Source organism: Anser anser, assembly GCF_964211835.1.
Source record: "Anser anser genome assembly, chromosome: 3".
In the NCBI taxonomy this organism is placed as follows: domain Eukaryota; kingdom Metazoa; phylum Chordata; class Aves; order Anseriformes; family Anatidae; genus Anser; species Anser anser.
Window position 1 is genome coordinate 43,889,847 of NC_139722.1, and position 22,580 is coordinate 43,912,426.

Below are 22,580 nucleotides of genomic sequence, written 5' to 3' on the forward strand. Positions count from 1 at the left end.
GAGGACAAAACAACTACAACAACAAAAGGAATAGAATTCAAAATAATCAAAATTGTCAAATAATCAAAGTAAAACCAAATAAGCTGGGATATTAGAAATAACACACATGTTCCTGCCACAGGTTTCATTGTGTTTAGACCGTATCAGTGATTTCTGATTTCCATTTTTTAAATTGAACTCATTTTCTCATCCACTGAATAGTCTACCCTTCAAATCCATCTCTCCAATTCAGAGACTCTGGTGAATATTCTGGTGAATATTGCTGAGGAGGACATTGTCTAGACCATACACAGGCAACTGAGTGGGTCAACACTATTGTGGATCTCTTGTGAAGAGTTCGTTGATATCTTAAGGAGCACCATGGATAAGTCACTGATTTCTTTGTATTAGTTGGCTATGCAAGCACATTACACAAACATTCTATTGTTTTAATGTCCCATGCTATACCTGAGGAAAAGAGTGTGTCTCCATATTTACCTTGGTCTTTTCTAAAGTGGTGGTTTCTGTCATTTTCAACCTTTTTTTTTCTTTGTCTTTTTTTTTTTTTTAATGGCTAATAATAATTAGATTTAGACTTTCAGAACACTTTTCCTGAGGTTTCTTTGTCAGCCCACTTTCCCCTCAGAGTCCATTTGGATAAGCTACATCTTCCCTTGCCATGGCCCTCTAAGGAAACTTAACACATGCTTAGTGTCTCCTTAATGCATGACCAGTTCAAAAAAAAATCCACACTTCCCCCAGTCCCAAAATAACATGGCCAAGCCTATAGTCATCTTTAGCCTAAGTCTTTATTGTTGTTTCAGTGACACAAGAATCTGCGATTTTGAATAGGTTCTTTCACAATGAGAGAAAAATAATTTTTATTTGTAATCAAAATTTAAATTTCATAGTAGTTTTCTGTTTTTTGTTACACAGATTTGCATAGCCCAGATGTATGACTGGGGTTGGGGGGGAGTGTATAACAAAGTTATTTTGAGCTTGTTGGTTAACTCCAACTTGAAGGATGATGAAAAGGGAGCCATCGTTGCCTTGATAGTTTTTTTCCCATTATTTCAAATTCACTACAGCCAGGAAAGGACACATTTGGATGTGTTTGGCAGATTCCTAAGGGTAACAGAAGTATACATGCAAGAACAAAGTCAGATTAGTTTAATTTTGCTTTTTTAAATACTGTCTTGGAATGTGCGATGTTCTGAAGCTAAGGGCATTGCATAAATAGAAACTGTATTATGCTGTGGTATTTATCAAATACTCCTCATCTGCTGCACCACCCCCATAAATCCACTGAAGATTTTATTATTCAGGGGTGGGAAGGTAGGCAGAATGGAGTGAAAGCTACAGAATGATTTAACACTGTGGGAACTTAATCAATAAGACTGTTGCAGAGAACTCCCAGGAAAGAGTGTTGTTTTCCATCCAGATGATAATGAGGCAGACAAGCAGCAACCTCTGGAGGAGGAATGTTGGAGCAGTGACTCTGTGGTACAGCTTTGCTAGTTGCTAATTAATAGTCTGAGGCCAAAGGGATACCTTTTTGTCCCTCTGCAACTTGTAGTTTCTCAGTGGTTTGTCCCACATGGCGCTTTCACTATAGGGGTCTCTGTCTGCTGAGTGAGATTCTGGAATTTTATCTAGATTTAAAAACAGTGCTGGAAATGCAGGTTTACCTTTCTTCTCCCGCCTTTGTTCTTGGCATTATTAGTATATTTATACTTTTATAGCACTTAAATATTAGCACCTTCCAGCCTATGCCAAAGGAGTAGGTAGTGAGATGCAGTAATTGCACAGTGCTGTAAAAAATACAGGGAAAATTATTTGGTGTATTACAAAATATTATCTCTGTGTAATCTCTTATTCCCTGTGCCTTACATCCCAGTTTCAGATAGCTGAACTTATTTTGGTGTTTTGACATCTGTGGTCTGACCAAAAAAAATAAAAAATAAAAATCATCAAAAGCCAAGCTGAATAACAGCAAAAACACGACTATTATTTGTGATGTGCAAACTTAAATAATTGTAAGTGGTGTTAGCTTGAAAAGGTTAAAAATACTTGTTTCATGATAGTTAAGTTCAATATTGACTTTTTTCTCACCTTTATCTATTGTCCAAAACAGAACAGGGATCCTCTTTAACAAGGTTAAAGCTCTGACTGAACTATGCCATTATATCTGTACCTTTGTGAGACACACTCTCATAGTCCTTTGGTTCTTCCAGCCTTCAAGGTAATGACGTACATAAGTATACGAACAAGAAAGTGTTATCTCCATTACCAGAGAAGAATTTAGGCAAAAGAAAATTAAATAGTGAGGTCAATGTTGGCCATAAAGCAAACTAGCAGGGAATTGAATCCAGGTTTGCAAAGCCCATTCTATGGGAGCATTTAAAACCACATCATAGGTAGGAATGAATTTGTGCGTCGTTATACTAGAGCATAGGTAAAAACTGCTACATTCAGGTTACATGTCTCTTAACAGTCAAAATGAGCTGTAGTTAGCAGAAGTCCTTCCAGGTTTTCCAGTCTAGAGGTCTCACTTCAACATCATCTAACTTCCATGGAAAAATTTACTTAAAGATTCTTGAAAGATTTTCTTAAAATGCTTTCCTAAATCAGAGTTGCCATGATTTATCAGTGCAAAGAGCAGAGCACATTAATAAAATTCTCTGTATTGATGCCAGATAGTTGTTTCTCTTGCATTTAGTTTTGGTTTAGATTTTTTTTTCCCAATTATTCTATTTGAGACTCTCAATTGTCTCATCTTTGTGTTAAGCTTGTCACTACTTATGTAATCATCCAAAGCACAAGTATGATAGCAGAGAAAGCCACGGAGTAAGTGTACCTGTGTGCCAATGTGTTTTTCCAGTTTCACAACAAAAGGCCCTTGAGACTGCAAAGGCTCATTTGATTTTTGCTGATCTGAGAGGTCTGTGTCATCTTTGATAATTCACCGCAGCAGATCAAGCTTTACATAAAAAAATCACATTAACTAAAACTCTAAAGTACTAAACATTTTAAAAAGACAAATTTAAGCTTTTCAGAGGTAATGTTTTTGGATTGAATTAAAAAAAATGTTATAATCACTTCATCTACTAATGAGTGAAGTGAATCGCAGACTGTGCATTTAGATGGGTTCAAAAATATTTCTGCTTTACCTAGAAATTCAACTGATTTATTTAAAGGTGCCTAGAAAAGTTGATTTGGATACAGAGTTCCTAAGGAAATTAGGCATCCATACCTCCAAGCAACTTTCAGAATCTGAGCCTAAACATTGCACATTTATAGTATAATTTGTAGTTAATAACTCTGGCATAATAAATATACAGCTGGTATTTGGAGAGTACTGACTGTATTGGGCAATGTTTTGGTAGCATGGAGGCTGCAAGGGTGGCCTCTGTGATCAGAGCCCAGCAGTTGCCCCAGCTCAGAGCAGAGCCAGCTCCAGACGGCTCCAAAGGGACCTGCTGCTGGACAGAGCTGAGCCAGGGAGCAATGCTGGTTGGGCCTCTGGGAGAGCAGATTGAAGAAAGGGAACAAAAATGCTGCGCCAGAGCAGCTGGGAGAGAGGAGTGAGAACCAGCCTTGCAGACCCCCAGGTCAGTGCAGCAGGAGGGCAGGAGGTGCTCCAGGCACGCAGCAGCAGTTCCCCTGCGGCCTGTGGAGAGGCCCCTGGTGGAGCAGGCTGTCCCCCTGCAGCCCATGGGTCCCACACGGAGCAGATCTCCACGCTGCAGCCCGTGGAGGAGCCCCCGGTGGAGCAGGTGGATGTGGCCTGGAGGAGGCTGCGGCCCATGGAGAGCCCCCGCAGGAGCAGGCCCCGGGCCGGAGCTGCAGCCCGTGGAGAGGAGCCCACGCAGGAGCAGGGGGTCTGGGGGGAGCTGCCGCCCGTGGGGGACCCGTGCTGGAGCAGTTTGCTCCTGGGGGATGGACCCCGTGGTACGGAGCCGTGTGGGAGAGGTTCTTGAACAGCTGCTGCCTGTGGGCAGCCCCCGCAGGCTCAGTTCGGGCAGGACGGCATCCCGTGGGAGGGACCCCACGTGGAGCAGGGGCAGAGAGGGACCGTGAGGCGAAGTGGAGGCGAAGTGTTAGGGACTGACTGCAGCCCCCATTCCCCATTCCCCTGCACTGCTCGGGGGGAGGATTTATGAGAGGGTGGATGTGGGAAGGTGGTTTTAGTTTGCTTCTAGTTCTCACTGCTCTAGTCTGTTAGTAGTTGGCAATAAATTACACTAATCTCCCTTATGCTGAGTGTGTTTTGTCAATGATGGTAATTGGTAAGTGATCTCCCTGGTCTTATCTCAGCCCACAAGCTTTTTTAATTGTATTTTCTCTCCCTGTCCTATTGAGGATGGCGAATGGAAGAGCTGTGTGGTGGAGCTTAGCTACCTACTGGTGTGAAACCACCACACTATGGCATTGATAGCATTGTTTCCTTGGCTTTCTGTTGGTACTTAAGTTTTGTGTTGGTCTCGTACTTTCATAGTAAACCGTTTGGGGCAGAGATCTTTAGGGTAATGTCTAGGGTAGCATGTAGTGCTTTGCTTTCCCTTGTTAGAGCAGTCATTGTTAAGAGGCTAGATTTAGTACTTTGAGTGTTTATCATCCAGTTCTTCAATTCTCATTCTCATCAGTGACTCATGCTACAAACAGGTTCAGTATTTCCGTCTTATGAGAGGGTTTGTTAGTACTTTTTACAAAATAAGAGGTATCTTCATAACTGACAGAAAATATCAATACATTTTTATTCGTCCAAATACTGAAAATTGTAGTGGAAATTCAGATTTAACTTGGATTTCAGCATAGCGTTCTCACAATTAGCAGAAATAGCAGACAGCAACTCAGGAGTCAGTTCTGGTAGGCACCACAACAATATGTGCATGGGCGCGCATGTGCACGTACATATACACGCTCTTTAATTACAGTCTTTGTCCTAAACAGATATATCCATATGCGGCTCATGATTTACAATTATTTTTGTTTGTGAACCATTTGTATTTTCATTTTCTTTGGTGTTTTGACAGGATATAATTATTTCTGAAACATATAATAGGATTAAAGCATATTTCATTATTAAAAAATTATTGCATTATATTAGTGCCATCCTGACTGCATGAAAATGTTAAACCAGTTTTATTTTTTTCAAGAGTTTTTTTTTTTTCTCATGAAAATTTTGTGAAATTAATTGTTTGCTTTCTCCTGACCTCTGAGGGGTCTATAGCTTCAGAAGATATCCGATAAAGGATGATGACATGTAATGAGAGCAAGATTTAGCTATTAAACTTCCTTGACTGACTTTAAATATTGATTAGAGAAACACTTCTGGGCAAATATTTATATTGAACAATAATATAATTCAGTGATTTTTTTTTTTTAACTTTCTGAATATCATTATGTCTTCAGTAATTTAACCTAGCAAAATACATTGTTAGCAATGGGTTATATGAAAATGGCCTAGATAGATGATACAAAAAGTGAAAATATTTTTTTTTCTAACAAACATCATCATTCATAATACATTAAGGTGCTCTGTGTTGCGGAGTATGTGTCTGGCCTTTCCCAGGGTTTGGGACTGTTGTACCTGTGATATTGGCTTCAAGCCATTTCTAATATAGTACTTACATTGTGACAGATACTAATGAAACCACGCTGTTTCTAGATAAAGCTGATATTGAATACATATATAGGCAGAAGACGTAATTTGCTTATTCACTTTTTTAATGAGCTCAAGGAGGACAGAACAACCTTCCTGTATCTGTGAATAACTCCTAGATTTTATTAGTTTTTTCAAAAAAAAAAAAAATGCATGGGTTTGTTTATTATCTATATAACTGTAACCGCTGAACCTATGTGAGTAACTGAATGATGTTTCCTTGTAGGACAAGAAAATATGTCAAAAATTCTCAAAAAACTCTGAAGAGTCTAAGTAACATCAGCATATTTGTCTTTTAAAATTCCATCCTAGCTTTCATCCTAGCATCCTAACATCCTAGCATCCTGCATCCTAGCAGTGTGGCCAGCAGGTCTAGGGAGGAAATTGTCCCCCTGTACTCGGCTCTGGTGAGGCCACATCTCGAGTACTTTGTTCAGTTTTGGGCCCCTTGCTACAAGAAGGACATGGAGGTGCTTGAGAGAGTCCAGAGAAGGGCAACGAAGCTGGTGAGGGGTCTGGAGAACAAGTCTTACGAGGAGTGGCTGAGGGAGCTGGGGTTGTTCAGCCTGGAGAAGAGGAGGCTCAGGGGAGACCTCATCGCTGTCTATAGGTACCTTAAAGGAGGCTGTAGAGAGGTGGGGGTTGGTCTATTCTCCCACGTGCCTGGTGACAGGACGAGGGGGAATGGGCTAAAGTTGTGCCAGGGGAGGTTTAGGTTGGATGTTAGGAAGAACTTCGTTACCGAAAGGGTTGTTAGGCATTGGAATGGGCTGCCCAGGGAGGTGGCTGAGTCACCATCCCTGGAGGTCTTTAAAAGACGTTTAGATGTAGCCCTTAGTGATATGGTTAGTGGAGGACTTGTTAGTGTTAGGGCACAGGTTGGACTAGGTGATCTTGGAGGTCTCTTCCAACCTAGACGATTCTGTGATTCTGTGATTTCACTCAATCAAATGGTGAAGAGTCCAACTTCTGTGTCAACCACAGAGGGACCAAATATGTGCATTATAAATAGTGTTTGGATATCATTTGAGTGTATGGGCTGTTTAATGACTGTTTTTCACTACTTTAATTACATTGAGCCTTTGGTTACTGAACACTCGGAGCATTCACTGAAAGTTTAAGGTATCCAGGTCAGAGAGCAGTGTGGACCGGCCCTACCTCAATGCAGCATGCTCTTCTCAGCTGTCACACCCTGAATGTCTTTTATGGCTTCCTCTGTGTTTCTGGTCCAGACTGAGGATGGAATCCTGCAGAGGTACTAGAGAAGTACGTGCTTGCTATGGGCATACACAGGATATAAATCTTGACAACAGAAGTAGCTGAGAAGGGAAAAGACAGTATGATGCCAGTTATCTGGACATACCTGACATATCTGTTGATCCTTGTACCAAAATCAAATACCTACTGTCAGATGTTTTTTTGCTTTCAGTGGGAAAATAAATATAGATTTATATTTTAAAAGACATTGTCAAATATTTCCTATTAATCAAAAAGAGTTAAAAGAGTCATTTTTTACTTAGAAAATAATTCTTTGGCCAGTTTCTCAGGTAGAGGCCATGTAGAGTACCAATGATGCTTCATAGATTTCAAGAGAGCTGCTAATTTAGGAGAATTAAACAGTTTGGTCTGTTGGCTGTAAACACTTTTTGAAATAGTCAAATCAGCTTAACCTTCTTTGAGGTTGTAATACATATTTCACATGACTGTATTATCAATGCATGCCATGACAAAGACAAGTTTACTTTGAAATGTTATCTATATGTCTGTTATTTCAGTACATTTAGATGTTGTAAATTTAATTTGAAATTTGAACTGAAGTTTAATGGTTATTTCTAGATTTAAGGTAATAATTTTATGTCATTTTTGATTGCTGATGTATAATATTGAGATTCCTTCATCTTAAGACTTACTCGCTTTTAAACTCTTGCTGCAGCAGTTTCTTATTGCTCTAATTCATATTGCTTTCTGTAAGGTAAGAAGTAATGTAACTTACTCTAAAAGATCCAGTTACTGAAAATAAGAGGAGTGTATATTCCTCTAGTTAAGAGTTAGGATCTAAACCCATATGGTGGTTTAAAAGAGAGAGGAAAGAGAGGCTCTAAATAATCTATAATAAAAAACTCCCCAAATGAACTGAAATTTAAAAATATTTAATTGTTAAACTAGGTGTCTAAAATAGGTGGTTTTTGTTATCTCAAAGGCTGCAGAAACAGATTCTTAGTATTATTTTCTGTCTGCTAAAATATCACAATCAGCCTGAAATAATGTTCTAGGATGTTCATCCTGTTTTTGTCAAAAAATGATCTAGCCTTAGGAATTAGTCCACAGTCTGGCTAAAGCAAATTTTTTTCTTAAACCAGTAAAGGTATAAACAGCCAGGGGTTTGTGTGTGCGCAATAGCTGCTTTACTGCTCAGTTATTATTGCAAATTAAAATCAAAAACTTATACAAATCTTTGCAGAAAAAGACCAACCTCTGTATGAAATTAAAAGAAAGGCATAGTTTTTATTTTTCTCAGGAATGATATTGATTCAATTATAATTCATCAAAGAAGGTATTTGATAACAAAGCAGGTGCATATTACTTATTGTATTCCTGACTAAATGTGAAAGTTCATTCTATTGCTAGTACAGCTGAATCATTTTTTTCTGATCATTGTTTGCAATCTACTCTAAAATACAGTAAGACTTTTCTTCACTATACTATTGATTTCTAATTTTTCTGTTTAGTCCCTGTTTTTCTGATCAGATATCTTCCCAAGTTTTTATGACTGCAGTACACTGAACATGATGATGACTAAGCCTAACAGATATCTCACTTTTTTTTTTTTTCCCTTCTCTTCTTTCTCTACTTGTTTCTGATTTGTAACATTCCTACAATTCTATTCCTACAGCAAGCTATTTTCATGGATATCTAAGCTGGCATCTCTTCATCATTTAAGACTGGATTTTTCTTGTATCCAAACTGACAGATTTTCAAAACTTTGGGATTGGTCTCAAGTGGTCCTGGAGACATTCTCTCCACAGTTTCCTTTTTCATCTATGTAATTACATGGTCCAGACTATTTACTGTGAAAGTAAGATGCCATTTATTTGATTCTTACCTTAAGTATCTTCTTGTTCAAAATATCTTCCTCTTTAAATGTGCGATGTTCTCATCCAGGCATTAGCATCATACTTTAGTAAGGTTTCTCCTTCTGGCATAGAAGCTGGGGAGCCTTCTTTCTTGGTGCTATTAATTTTCTACTAAGTAGACCTTTAAGTTCAGTTCTGCTCATCTTTACTTACCTTGTTTCCTACCTGGATGGTACGCTTTCGCTCAATGACTGTGTAAGGTCTTTTATTGGTTATCTTGTCTCTTCTACCATCTACAAGTTTTTGGTCCCATGTGTGGGAAGCTGTAGCTGTGAACAGCCATTGCCCAAGTACAATTGTACTCGGTAAGTACCTAATTGTACATAGTGAAGAGCAAATGCAACTTGGATACTAAGAATACAGGTTTCTTTGTTCAATTACATAGATCAGAATGATTCCTTGAGAAAATGTAAGACCACAGGTAAGATGAGATAAAACATCGAAAGTAAGTGAGAAAAATGGAAAAAGAGAGTTGTTAAATCACCACCCATTAGAAATTCTCTGAGATGTGCAGGAAACAGAATAATGTTTAAGCAGCACTTCCACTGAGTAACTGCAAGAAATGCATAACTCAGAAGAAAGATATTTAGAGGTAGTTTGATTTCTTTTGATAGGCTTAGAATCGTTTGATGTTTTTCAGTTCAATCAGGTAAGAAAACTAGTTGTATTTGATAAAATTGAAGAGCATTCCATTCCATATATATTTTAAACAAATACTTCTCTAAGCATAGAAACAGTGACAAAACTCAAAGTATTCGGGAGTTATTTAAAGGCAGACTAAAATATTGCAGCTTGGAGAGCTAATTGAGTCCTTCATCTGAAACCCAAATAGGTCTGGGACCTAGGACAAAAAAACTTTGGAAAGGTGGTGCTGACCAATCCAAATTCAAAAATAATTTCCTCTGCAATGTAAGTGTAAAGTAAGACCAGTAAGAAGTTCAGGGAGAGTAGGCAGTTCCCCCGTATTGTGGATATGATAGTGGATCTGCAGTGCTGCAAAAAAGACAGTAGGCAGAAAGAAGGCCCAAAGAAGCGCACAAATGTAGTCTCAATAAACATCAAAAGTCCAGAAAAAGCCTGCCATTTGAGGAAAAATTATTTGAACTCCATCAATTTTCAACTGCATTGAAAGTGTTTTCAGGTTCTCACAGGGCATCACTATGTGAGTGCTACTACCTCAGAGACTATCCTTCACAAGAACAGTAGTGGACATAACAGTCAAATACGACTCAACATCTCAGCTTGGAAGAAACAGGACATTGAGTAATTTACAACTGAACAACGAAATAATGAGAGTCTGTAACATTAATACTGTGGGAAAAATGAAATAGAAAATGAAAGGGTCGAGCCTTTTATTTCATTCATACACTTTTTCATTCAAAGTGTACATTAACAGTATATATTGTTCACTAGATAGAAAATATGACCTGTAATGGTACAAGGAATGAAATCCCATAATAAAAGAGTTGACAATCCTTTCATCTCATCTCTGAGTGCAAGTCTGGCCTTTGTGGAGGCAGGGAACTGATCAAGGAACACTTTGCAGGCACCTTCTAGTCTATTCTAAGACTAGAGAATAAGCTCTCAATAAATTCAGAGTATACTAACCTGACTTGCTTTTTCAGTAGTCTGGTCTAAGGTGAAATATGGACTGAAATTGTTAGTGATGCACACATTCTGCAGAGACTAATTAAAATCACTAGTAAAGCGCAGGTGGGACATCGTTTTTGAAGTCTCTGATAATTTTGAAGGTGCAGACCTGCACAGAACTATGTCTAGAGGCACTGGGATAGTGATACTTAAATTATTAAGAAAAAAATATAGTGATAAGGACACAGAGGTTAGAAACAGAAAGTCCAAGAGAAAACAAACAAACAAACAAACAAAAACGCAAATAACCAATACCACATGGATATCAAGTTAAAAATAATGTTAGAGGCAACCTTTTCAGCCTATTGCATATGTAAAAAAGATGATCAAATTGAAAGAAATGTTATTGTTGATACAACATTTAAAACATATTGCCATGGAACTAAAGCTGGAATGTATTTGATGCTACTAGCTAGTTCTTCTAGGCTAAGACTCTCACATTTCCAAGATTGCCCTTTTGGAAGATAGTGTCATTAAATAAATACTCATATATATCAAGTTTGTTTTCTCTGACACAGTAAATATAACATCTGATAATGGCCCAAAGCATAGCAGACGTAAATTCAAACATGTTATTAGATTAAACATTCAGATTATCACCTTGAGAACCATGCACTGGTCTGGGGTGCTGGTTTAACAAAGGGAATGGAATCAGACTCTGACAGACAGAGGACACAAACCACAGAGGACCAAGTCAATCACCTTTAGTTGCCACTGGAAGGCTTTTTGAACTAGGTTTATGTGGCAAGGCTTTGGTAGCAGGGGGGATGTAGGGGTGACCTCTGTGAGCAGAGCCCAGCAGCTGCCTCATGTTGCCCAGGGAAGTGATGGAGTCACCATCCCTGGGGGTGTTTAAGGAAAGGTTGGATTTGGTGCTTAGGGACATGGTTTAGTGGGTGACATTGGTAGTAGCGCGATGGTTGGACCAGATGATCTTGGAAATCTTTTCCAACCCTAATGATTTTATGAATCTATGGCAGATCAGAGCCAGCTCCAGCTGGCTCCAAAAGGGACCCACTGCTGCCAGAGCCAAGCCAGAGAGCAATGCTAGTTGGGCCTCTGGGAGAGCAGATTTAAGGAAAACAAAAACAAAAACAAAAACAAACAAAAAACCTGCTGTGTGACAGCAGCTGAGAGAGGAGTAAGAACCAGCCTTGCAGACTCCAAGGCCAGTGCAGCAGGAGGGCAGGAGGTGCTCCAGGCACGCAGCAGCAGTTCCCCTGCGGCCTGTGGAGAGGCCCCTGGTGGAGCAGGCTGTCCCCCTGCAGCCCATGGGTCCCACACGGAGCAGATCTCCACGCTGCAGCCCGTGGAGGAGCCCCCGGTGGAGCAGGTGGATGTGGCCTGGAGGAGGCTGCGGCCCATGGAGAGCCCCCGCAGGAGCAGGCCCCGGGCCGGAGCTGCAGCCCGTGGAGAGGAGCCCACGCAGGAGCAGGGGGTCTGGGGGGAGCTGCCGCCCGTGGGGGACCCGTGCTGGAGCAGTTTGCTCCTGGGGGATGGACCCCGTGGTACGGAGCCGTGTGGGAGAAGTTCTTGAAGAGCTGCTGCCTGTGGGCAGCCCCCGCAGGCTCAGTTCGGGCAGGACGGCATCCCGTGGGAGGGACCCACGTGGAGCAGGGGCAGAGAGGGACCGTGAGGGAGCGGTGGAGGCGAAGCATTAGGGACTGACCACAGCCCCCATTCCCTGTTCCCCTTTGCCACTTGGGAGGATGAGGTAGAAGAGGGTGGATGGGGCGGGGGGGGGAAGGTGTTTTTAGTTTGCATCGAGTTTCTTGCTGCTCTGGTCTGCTAGCAATAGGCAATAAATTGTATTAATCTCCCTATGCTGAGTCTGTTTTGCCCATGATGATAATTGCTGAGTGATCTCCCTGTCCTTTTCTCAGCCCTTGAAACCTTTTCATTGTATTTTCACTCCCCTTTCCCTTTGAGAAGGGGGAGTTAGAGAGCAGTTGCAGTGGAGCTCAGCTGCACAGCTGAGTAAAACCACCACAGTGCAGCCTGTGTATACATTTGACGGGTTTCATGCTGAGGTCTATGAGGGTTCATATTCTCTATTAATGGTAGTTTCCAAAAAAATGTCCTTTAAATGTGACAATCAGTTTTGGCTTAGACATCTTGAATTTCTCCTTCAGTTTGTCTTTTTTTTTTTTATCAGTAGGCATGCAGTTAAGATTTACATTTACAATTTTGATGAAGAAATTGTTAGAAGCTATATCCTAGGCTTGGTTGGGCCAAAAAGATCCATTTTGTAATTTTTAAATCCCTCAACTCTATATGGGGCCACCTAAAGCAACAATTTGTCCAATCTTAGATCATTCAATAAAATAAAGCACAATGATTTTGATTGTCGTTTTAATTAAATACACAATACAAGCACTGAAATATTGAAGGGAGCAGAGACTTCATTGCAGAGGTTTCGCAAGTTTCACCTGTAAGTGCTGAGGCAAGGACTCAGAGGCATGGCTGTGTACAGGCAGTGTTGTGAGTATAGTGACAACCGTACATGCCCATTGTTTTGCATCATTAGTACAATGCTGAATCTTTAAAAAAAATAAAAAAATAAAAAAAGCCCACTAGGAAATGTAGCCTCCAGAGTCCAGTCTTTTATTACTTTTTTTTTTTTTTTTTTTTCCTACTTTATACAGCACCTAATTTAGGCCACAGACAAAAAGAAAATGTATCTTGAATATGCATCACGGGTTCCAAAAATGAAAAGAAATTGGATTTGGATAGCACTTACTCAATAGACAGATATGATACATGGTAAGAAGGTGCACTGTCTGCCCTGTGATAGATTAAACTACTTTGTAGGAAAATTACTGTGAGCCAGTCACCACCACCACCGTGGCTAAATCTTTAATAAAATTCTCTTCCATATTCAAGAGCGAGGTATGAAGTACACAATAAGCAGAGTGGAGTAGAGTGCCATTTATCAAACCACAGCTAGGTCTGTAATCTCCTGCTTTATCCTTTTTTAGTATTTTATTTGTCTTTATTGTTGCAAGGAAGCACATTTACCCAGGGCAGTGGGCTTTCGGTCCTGATAAACCTTTTGTTTTAAATTCTACCTGTATGTTTTTTTCTCTTTTTTTTCTTTTCTTTTCCTTTTTCTTTTCCTTTTTCTTTTTTTTTCCTTTTTTTTTTTTTTTAATTTTCTTTCATTTTCTTTATTTTTGGATCAGATAGCCATCCTGTCACTCTATGGGAGTAATTAGTTTGTTTTGTTTTGGTGGTCCCTTGCTTGTTACATGTTCTTTCACCCTTCCCTGCCTGACCTGACCTTACCTCTCTCGTCTTTACAAAAAGAAAGCCAAGCCTCTAGGACATTTTAAAAAGAATACTCAAGCCTGTGGAGAAGACAGTCTGGGAAGTATTGCATAATGCTTTTTTGAGACTATTTGGCAAGATGGCAGTGTTGAACCATGTTGCAGTTGGCCCCTGGGTGGCACTACATGGTTAGAACTGGGACCAACAAAAGCATTTTCAGATAAAGGAAGAAAACATAATTGAAGCAGTTTTCTTTTTTTTTAAAGTTGAAGACAAATCCTTAAGCTGAATTTGTTGATATTTACTCAATTAAATACAAATACCTGCATATAACTGTTTTCCTGTCATTAAATCTGATGGCAAAATGTTCTGTGTGTCTTGTCTACCTGATAATATCTGGATCACTTTGGGCAACATGTTGATATTAAGTACAGATGCAGTGGAATGGTCCTATGGGTAGAAGTATGTGACTAGAACTGCTTTGTGCTGCCTGAATATGCATACTACCAGTCTGTGCTGCAGCCCTGGGGGTGGTTTTTTTAGTACTATTATAACCCTTTTTATTGTTTGAATAGCAGTTTTATGACAAAACATTTATATTCAGCCTGCCTTTGTACTTGACTGAAAGAGAGCAATCACTGGGAATGATAAGGCAACAATGGTAATGATAACTGCATTTATGGAGGCTTACAGAATTTAAACGGGCATGCAAAAATAGACTCACAATAGTGCTCTACCTGAGCCTGAGCTGGTTTGGATATGTTTCTTGTGCCAGGCCCATATTTGCTTCTTGATGGAGATGTTTCCTTTTTTCCTGTTTTTCTCCCTTATGGCATTTCTTCTGTATCAATCGTACGTATGTGTACATCAAGTTTATCTTACCACAGAAAGATGCCATAGTGAGCTGGAGGAACATAACCATTTTTCAAAATCCACATCTCTGAAAGTGTTGCTCAAACTAAATATCAAGTTCTCAGAGTTTGTGGTTATATGATCTTGCAGCAGAATGACCATTACTTGTCTTTCAAGGTCCTAACCATCATGAAAAATAGGCAAGTCCTTCGATCTCCTTTGAGGAGTGAGGGGTAATACTGGACACGGGAAAGTAATCCAACAGTGTAAGAGCAGCCAGTCTCTTGCCTGAATATTTTTAAATCCGAGCAATTCTACTTTTATCTTCCATTCCTGTAGTGTTTTCTCCCCTTTGAGGTTCACATACACATACACACATGCGCAAACACTTGTGTATTTCCTTAAATTCCTTGCTTTTAGAAGAAGTCAAGAAAACAATGAGAAGTCTTTTTTTTTTTTTTTTTTTTTTGGAGGGTGTGTGTGTTGGGGGGTGGTGCTGGCTCCTGGTTCTCTGAATTTGTTGTGAGCGGAGCAGAATTATGCCTAAGTCTGGTTATACAGTAACAGTTAGTGTATATTATAATGAAAGGAGATGTCCACTACTCTTTGTTCTAAAAATATTATAAGGCTGCTGTCTGCAACACTTTACACAGTGGCTGCTAAGTAGACGTACCAATGTTGGAGGCTTTCTCACAAGGAGAGACTGTGCTTACGGAGTTAGAATGACAGATCCAGCCTATATTTTATATACATATTTTCAATATTTTAAAATATTTTTTTCAGCAAGCTACTTTATATAAAAATGTCTCTGAACTGTCTGTTTTTATAAGACAAAGAATTTTTTTATTTTTTTTTAAACAGAATGAGCATCTGAAAGGCTTTTAAAATTATGAGGCCTACTTTAAGATTTCATTGATCACGAGAACTGATAATCTCAACATACCTCAATTTCTTTCATGCTGTTGTTTTCCTATTATATACTTTCAATTCTTTCTCCACTTATATTTTAATTTTCTGTACTTATCACCTTTGCAAGTTGACAGTATACAAAATATGGGTAGAAAAACCTTGTGAAAACCAAGTGACTCTAGAACTGTAGGAAGAAAAAAATAATTTTAGTTGTTAAATGTATTTTAATATATTCATGTTTTATTTTATTCATGTATGTTATTTTGCTAATTCAAGAGTTCTCTTACTAGGCTGCAATTTTTATATACATGTATATGGTCATTACATGTTAGCCAGATTATGTGTTCTGTCTGTTCCATTTAGGTTTTAAATATGTTTAAATTCATAATTCAAATTCTTTTTTTTCTGCAAGTGAAATACAAATAATGCAAACATTAACTTGCTTTGCCTAAGTTCTTAGAGTGTTTTACTGGAATGCCGGATTCAAAGATATGTCATTTTCTACTAAATGTCTTTCTAATTCTTTTGTGCAAATGATACCTTTTCCCCAGGCCCAGCTACTTAGTGGATATTATTGAACAAGTGTCTTTTATAGGATCTAAAAAAGTGCAGCATTATGTGAAAGAAATTTTTTTTAATGTGCATGGACTATTTAGGAATATGCTTAGTGAATATTAAGCAAACACCTGAAGTTCCTGTGCTGCTGCCTAGAACCAGCACTTCATTACCTATTACGTGCAGTGACTTTGAATTTTTTATTAGGTACTGGTCTCTTAGCCTGTAAGGCTTGTGCATGATGTATATGAGAGCGATTTCCAGCAGAGAGAAGCTTATCACAGATCCACCTAAAAGGTAAGGCTATTTTTTTAATTTTTAGTTCATATGCAGAACAGCTGCCTGAAGAACACCTGCACACAGAACAGAAAAGAAATTTGGTTTAAGGGTTGATTATACACATCTTACCCATACCAGAAAGCATGATGAGTTTCAGATAAACCCAGAATATATAAATGGTAAGAACAAGAATATCAGAGTATTTACCCCCTATTTTTTTGCTACTCCTTATTATAGTGCTTTTTTTTAATATAATCTTTCTCATCAACTTGGTGAGGATAAAGGAGAAAAGCTTTAATATATTTCAGATTTGTTTAGTTTTCCAAATCTGTAGTATTCACATCCAAGATTTAGCAAAGTTGAACTATAAATCTGGCAGACAACATACACAGAAGAATCATTGCCATCAGCATTCCTTGTTTTTGCTAAGGAAAACAAATGAGCATGAAGAAAATAAAACAGAAAAGCAGGAGGAGCAGGAGGAAATTGTGAAGAAGAATTAGGAAAGGCAACTAATAATAAGAAGGAAACAAGCATAGCAGTAGAAATACATTGGATACTATTTCACCAAAAATAGCTTACATGGGCTTATGAGGGTGAAGGACCTTATCACTTAGCTCATGAGTGATAAATCCTAAGACTGTAGGTTGGTAATTCAAATCAGGTAATTCAGGAGATAATTGTGTATTAAGAACACCTGGTATACATAGAGAATGGGGATGATATGCTGATGAGGAGGGATGGTTAAGATAAACAAGTTAGGTAAAGTATATGAAAGATAAGAAAGTTTGAAACCCAGGACTAACTGGGAGTTTCTAGGTCAATAAGTCTCTTATATTAGTGTTACAAACTTGGCACATTCCATCTGAGAAGTTTTTTCTTTTTCTGATAGAAGCTTTTTTACATTTCCATCCTATTTTTTTTCATTACCAATTTATAAATACTTTAGTGCCAAAATTTTCCTTTCAGAGATTAACTTCCTTTCAGCCAGATGTTTTACCTTTCAAAACAACTTAGTGTTATTTCTTCTTAGTCATTCCTTATCCACCTTTCAATTTCACTGCTATCCTACAGATTGTCAACTTTAACTAGCTTTTTCATGTGTGGTATTGTTTTAAAAACCTTGCTGAAAGACAGAGAGATATTTTATCAAGCAGATCGGTTATCTTATTGAAATTAAGTTATCGGTTTAGTCTGGCATGATCTTCATGCACTTAGTTTATGTTGCATTTTAAAGCTGTAAATGTCTCATTTTCTTGTTCGTACCAAACCACAGCTGTTAGTGGTAATGTAATGAAATCGTTGCTCGTGCAAAGGAGAAGCTTTGTCAGCTGTGCTTTCTGAACAGTGAATGCAGGTCATGGCATTCAAAAAAAATTCTTTGAAAGTAGTCTATTTTTTGATAATGGGGCCTTGATCTATTTCCCAATCAGACTGAGCATGCATATCATGACAAATCTATCTTTCATTAGAATAATTTACCTAAATGAATTACCTGAATCCTAATCCTGCTTCTCTGAGGTGATAGGAGCAGCTGCTTGAGCACCAGGTAGATGTCTCTCCTGATGTAGGCCATGAGGCCACCACTGGTGTTATGAGAGAGCAAGAAGGGGGCCCTTGTAGGCAACAGGGGAGGAATATTACTCATGAGTGCTGAGACAAAACCAAAACTCAGATCTGACAAAACTGGATGGTACTGAGAATGTATAATAATAGCAATAAAACAAACCCTATAAAAGCAAGTTGAGAATGAAGACAGCCATCATTTCTTATGAGTTGTGCTCCAGCTTTTCTCTAACTACTTCAACTTCTTGGCCATCTATGTAGAGACTTAGGGACAAATAATTTATTTGATTAATTAGTTTCAAAGAAAGTTTCTTTGAAATTCTTATCTGACTTCTTATAGACTTGCTGTATAGGTCTCCATACATGCTTAAGGTATTTAATAATGAGAATATTTCCCAGTTTCAATTGCTTTCTTCAAAACGATAGCAGTGTTTCAGAGAATAGAAAAAACATGGACAAGAAGTCAGATATGGGTTAGTTGAACAATTTGAGCTGGATGCTTTCAAAAGGTCTAGCACACAAATTAATGAATGCAGTTTCTACAGAGGTGGTAAACGGACTGATTTTTCAAGATTTTTTTTTTCACTTGAAATTAAAAAGGAGAAATAATAGCATAGAACACTTATTTTTTTAATTGAAAAGTATTACTGATAGTTCTTTATGTCTTAGTATTTTTCTTTTTCTATGAAAACTAATAACTTTTTGAAGAAAGAAGATATTAACACCTTGAGCTATACAATTAAAATTTACTTAAAGCTTAGAAGAGCTGATGGTAGAACTTGATTTGGAATTCTCCATCAAAATGATCTTTCAATAGAAATAATTCATGCTATTAAATTAGAAGTGGCATTAGTATGGGACAATAGTAGCAGATACCTAATTTAATTTGAAAAAGCAAGTTTTGACCTTGTTGAAAGTAGACCAGTGAAATTCACAGAAATTAAGTTTTTTTGGAGGTGTAGCTTATAAAAACCCCAAATCTCTGGTGATAATTATTAGTTATTTTGTACTAAAAATTTCAAAATCAATATAAAAGCATTTGGAGTAGTCTGAAAGTACTGTATATAGGTATCTGTTTTTTTCATAGTTTATTCAATAAGTTAAGACAGATTTTTTGATTATTTTGATAGGATAATATTTTGAAATCTACTTTTTGAAATACTTTTTACTGTATCTGCCCAGAAAATGTTTCCTAGTGATGTTTGGTTTATACACACTATCAGCTGATCTTTCAACACATCACCTTAACCAGAGTGTTTATTAGTGTCTACATCAAACTTTAATTAAGCAGAAAGAGCTGAAGTTATTTCTGTTTCTGTTTGTTAGTTTGTTTTTCTCTGTGGCAGTGGTACATAGCTTGTAGCCAAGTTGCAGATTTGTATTTTATGAAATGACTGAAGCTGGTTATGAAAATCCTTGTTGTGGACTTCTGATAAATGCCTTCATGAGCAAATAATATAATTTTCAGTATATTATGCTGTGGCTCCTTCTTTTTGCATTTTTTTTTTCAATATCAAATTGAGGGTGCAATTAAATATCAAGGATATAATGGTTTCACTGATAGGAATTGGTGTTGTGGAGACCATATTTTAGCATTGTATTTTAATAACAATTGAGTTTTTTCCTAAAATCTCTTTCTTTGTTCAGCATAACTTTAACATATTGGGCATGTCTCCTTTCATCACAGCAGGGGACACTGTATTTGTGGGATAAACTAGTTCCATATTAGCAATGTGAAATCTGTTTGAACTTGTTTGCATATGTATGCCAGTTGATAGTGCCTTTTGAGGAAGTGTTGGAGAATTGTGTCAGTAATAGTTTTTGGTTTATTTTTCCTTAATAGTTAATTCATTTCTTGCAGATATGCTACTCCTGTTACACCTAAATACTATTCTTATTGTCTATGTATATAGGATATCTGATAACAGCACATCAATAAATAAATGTAGAAACTAACAGCTGGTATTAATGAGTAAAATGCAAGTGCATTCACAGTTGGCTACTTTAAAGAAAATTTTGCAGGATTGCTGTGCTGAAAACTTGTAGTTTTGTTTTAATATGCTTGCATAAGAGTGCATTCTAGACATTTTCTAATGAGTTGAAGCCATTAAGCCTTAGATTATGCGAGTCTCTGTGTTGCATACTTAAAGTTTAAAATGTGGAGAACTTGGGTGTGAATCTGCATCTAGTGAGCCAGGTGCTAAAGCTCCCTGTGCAATGTGCAGTAAGGGAGCTTATATGCTTCAGTGAACATACGTCAGGGAACTGCTTAGTCTGAGAATCCCAGCTAGGTTTAGGTATCGAGTCCCTCAGTCCTAATTATCTGGTGTAGTTCTGGACATGGGTAAAAGCAGAATGTGTTTATGTAGGTCTTTTTATGTCACCAATTTACATACCAATATTTGATCAAAGTCCCACTTAAGATGTCTCACTCGGTTTGTAAATCTTACTCTTTCCTTTTTATTTTATCTAAATATGCTTGCTGATAAAAAATTTCACTTTAAATTACTCTTTTATTTAACATAAGAGTGTTCTTGACTGCTTTACTTATGAATGGTCCACTGTGCCCGTGGGAAGTGACAGAGATGAGAGTGGATGTCTACTTTGTTATTTAGGTAGAAAAATACATTTTTCTGTTTGAAAATTGTAAATTGTAATCCCATCTAAAGAAATCTGCACTGTATTTGGTTTCCACTACAAATTCCTCTTGGTTTCGTGGCATTTTTAAGGTGTATCTTATTCTGAACTATTTAGGAATAAAAAAACGCAAACTCATTTTTGTCTGAGAAGGACAGGAGAGATTGTGCAGGGAGACTGTTCAGAATCTACAGTATTGTGTGCTAAAGACTAGCAAAGAAATAATCCACCTAGGACTATATGTGTATATATATATATATATATATAACAAACCACACAGCAAGATTTTCTATTACTATAGGGCTCAGCTTTAAACTATTTTTAATGTTGGCTTTTGACAAACAATGTATCTGTCTCCTATGATGAGGAGACACAGCTCAGTAATAAAGAATACTAATTTCTCTGTCTTTCTTATTCATGCCTGGGAAGAGATTAATTTATAGAAGGAAAGTACAAATCACATTATGAACTATTTAAGAATTTCAGGAAAGGAAACAACTTCTGAAAGAAAATATGAAAAACACAATATAGTGACTAACCTTTTTTCAGCAACTTAGATGTGAAATTCCCTTTCTTGAAATGGACATATAAAAAAAAACATGTGCAAACATCTCTGATATCTCATAGAAATAGTTTTAAAAGGAACTGACTACTTCTGTCATGAAACCTGCAGGAAGTTGTTTGTGAGGGTCAAAAGATGACATGAGCATTTCCCATCTGGGCTATTCGAAGGGAAGTCTACCCTCTTTAAATTGAGATGGCGTCCATGCTGTTATTAACCTTAATACAAATTCGCTTACGCATTTGCATTGTAAAACATGCGGTTTAATCACATTAATAAAGTATATTTGTGTGGAATTCTGAGAAGGTTGATATGAACTGGTCTTTCTTATGACATGACTATTGGCATCACTGGGCTTTGAAGTGGCTGTGCATGAGCTTTCTGAGGTATAGTTGGGATACGCTCCTTTGAAGCACAAGGTTCATAGCATGGGAAAAATATTCAAGAGATCAATTATTACTCCTGATTCACAATGTGTTCAAGCTGTCTTTATTACTTGTCATTGAGACAATAATTTGATTTGACAGGCAGATTGGATGTTATTAAAATTAAAGGATTTCTGTTGCCTTGCACATGTGAGGCATTGTTTCTAAGATTTGCTTTGTGAAGAGAACCAAGAAGACTGTGTCACTGGTTTGGTCTGCAGGTAGGGGAGTTGGAAAATTGCCCAGTTTTATAATTGGTTGGTGAATTAATTGTGTATAGTTGTCCATGGTGAGCCTTTACTGAAGGAATGTGTCTTTCACATTATTAATGCTGATACAGTGCACCTTTTTCAGGGAAAACAGAAATTAGCAGCTTAGAGGGAGGGTTCTGTTGTGTTATTCGTGCTACTGCTCTTTTTATTTTCTAGTATGAGCCTTGCACTACCAGTTAGACCCTTTTTTACTAGATACCGCATGTTCATATAGCCAACAATAGGCCTATATATAATTATGAAAACAAAATTAGAGGAAAAGATTACAGTAGAGGAGAGTAGAAAGGCAAATCATGTATAATTGCACTATGCTTTCAGGTAGAGTTTATAAGCTTTTTATGAATGAATAAAGCAGAAGAAAATCTTATTTGGAGTGGAAATGTTGGGAAAAGATGACTTCATTATTGTTTCTACTCGGTAAAAAATATAGACAAGTAGTGATCTGTTCATGAGCACTTATCCAGTTTAGTGATCTTTAGATGTACTTTGTAACTTCTCTTTCATTAAGTAGTTGTATTTGTACAAATATATAAAGTCTTTTTATTGGAAAGGTTGCCACTTTTACATAACTGCTATGATTTTAGGCATACTTTATGTCTTTTTCTGGTCTTTTGGTGAATGATATTCAATTTCTGCCAAAGTAAATTGATGAGGGACAATATGGGCCTATATTCTGGGCATTTTACACAAGTTCATGGTGAGCCTTTACTGAAGGAATGTACCTTTCACATTGTTAAAGCTGATACAAGTCCAATTGGATTTACAAGTCCAATTTTAACATACCTGTTTTCAGATATTTAATAGCAAGAGTTTAGAGAACAGCTGATC

The 22,580-nt window shown here is 37.6% G+C and overlaps 2 long non-coding RNA genes across 5 annotated transcripts in view; one reads left to right on the forward strand and one right to left on the reverse strand.

Annotated features, from left to right (window-relative positions):
* Positions 1–22,580, forward strand: part of LOC310896439 — a 152,894-nt gene that overhangs the window by 59,084 nt on the left and 71,230 nt on the right. For all 4 annotated transcript variants that reach the window (XR_014581486.1, XR_014581487.1, XR_014581488.1 and 1 more), the window contains one exon: positions 16,219–16,308. This is a non-coding gene — a long non-coding RNA (uncharacterized lncRNA). The remainder of the gene's footprint in view (positions 1–16,218; positions 16,309–22,580) is intronic.
* On the reverse strand, positions 12,561–19,083 carry LOC310896441. Its single transcript, XR_014581491.1, has 2 exons — positions 16,679–19,083; positions 12,561–16,364 (listed from the first exon to the last, which is right to left on the reverse strand). It is a non-coding gene; the product is annotated as an uncharacterized lncRNA (long non-coding RNA).